The sequence below is a fragment of the Octopus bimaculoides genome, chromosome 12 (genome assembly GCF_001194135.2).
Source record: "Octopus bimaculoides isolate UCB-OBI-ISO-001 chromosome 12, ASM119413v2, whole genome shotgun sequence".
NCBI classification, from domain to species: domain Eukaryota; kingdom Metazoa; phylum Mollusca; class Cephalopoda; order Octopoda; family Octopodidae; genus Octopus; species Octopus bimaculoides.
The window spans coordinates 27,409,701-27,411,484 of record NC_068992.1 but is presented as its reverse complement, the minus strand read 5'-3'; the positions used below and the strand labels follow the sequence as shown (position 1 = coordinate 27,411,484).

The window sequence follows — 1,784 nt, the reverse complement described above, 5'->3', positions numbered from 1 at the left end:
AAAGCACCTACTACACTCTCTGAGTGGTTGGCGTTAGGAAGGGCATCCAGCTGTAGAAACTCTGCCAAATTTAGATTGGAGCCTGGTGTTGCCATCCGGTTTCACCAGTCCTCAGTCAAGTCGTCCAACCCATGCTAGCATGGAAAGCGGACGTTAAACGATGATGATGATGATATATGTACATATATATATGTACATATATATGTATACGTACTTATGTATATGTATGAGGGTTAGTCAAAAAAGTTACGCCATTTTGTTTAGGACAGGTATAATTACCAACATAGGAACATGTATCGTACATCAAAATGAAGCTAGTCGTCTGTGGATCACATCCCTACTTCTCAACATAGTCGCTGTTTCTCGCAATAGCAAAGTTCATTCTTCGAATGGGAGCATTTATCCCTGCCTCGTAATGTTCTGTTGACTGTTTTTTGAGCCACCTCTTTAACCTTCTTTTATGGGGCCGAATAGACGATAGTCTGAAGGTGCTAAATCTGGTGAATATGGTTAATGTGGTAAAGTTGTCCACCCAAATGTGGCGATTGCCTCCGTGGTTCAGCATACTCATGCAGAAGGTGGACATTGCTGATTGGCAAGTTGGGTGTTACTTATTGGATTCTTACTCTGGGCTTCGTGAGGGTCTTAATGTAGGCCTTGGAGTTTATCGTTTTTTTCTTTTGGCAAGAAATCAACCAGAATGACACCGTGAGCATCCCAAAAGACAGTCATTATGATTTTTCCAGCTGTCTTTTGCGTCCTGAACTTTTTTCGGTGGTGGTGACTTAGAGTGGCGCCATTCCATTGACTGAGTCTTTGATTCTGGTTCACAATGATGAACCCATGTTTCATCATCTGTTACGAGCCTTTGAAAGAAGGTGTTGTCTCTCTGACTTTGTTCGAGAAGTTCAGTGCAGGCTTTGAAGTTCAGTGCAGGCACACACTTTTGAAAAGCCAAGTGATTCGACAATGTTGTAAGCACTTCCATGACTCACTTCAAGGTTTCTACCAACTCATCAAGAGCTATGCACCTGTCTTCTCTGATCAGAGCGTCTGCTTTTGCTTAATCGCAGGATTCACAGAAGCGGCCGCCCAGCCGGCCATAACGGGGTTTATTGGCTACACTCACAGTTCCCACCTTTTCATCTTTCAGACAATACACCCACCTGCATACATTGCTATAATCTAAAATATTGTGCTCAAAGACATTTTGTAATCGTTGGTGAATGTTCACTGGGGTTTCTCCCTCAGCCAGAAGAAATTCAATCACTGCTCTTTGTTTTTGACGTAACTCTAAGGGGGCAGCCATTATGATTTTTCCTTAAGAGTCTAAAAACCTCAAAAATAAAAAAAACAAAATATTCCAGAACATAAATGATATAATCATTTATAACTGGGAAAATTTTCAGTTATTTTTATCAAAAACTTCACATGAATTAAAGAAAATGGCATTACTTTTTGACTCACCCTCGTGTATGTATATATGTATATCTATATATGTATGTAGGTGCAGGAGGTGGTCAAACTCTGTTTAAGGAGTAGACAACCACCATATATATGTATGTATGTGTGTGTGTATGCATGTATATATATATATATATATACACACATATATATACATATAGATATATGTGTACATGTATATAGATGTATATATGTATATAGATGTATGTATGTATATAGATATTTATATATGTATATAGATATTTATGTATGTATATAGATATTTATGTATGTATATATATATATATATATATATATATATATATATATATATATATATA

General features: G+C 37.3%; 1 protein-coding gene across 4 annotated transcripts in view; it reads left to right on the top strand.

The window, feature by feature from the left end:
* The window catches only part of LOC106879726 (tumor protein 63), a 274,347-nt gene that overhangs the window by 252,248 nt on the left and 20,315 nt on the right, over window positions 1-1,784 (top strand). The window lies entirely within an intron of this gene.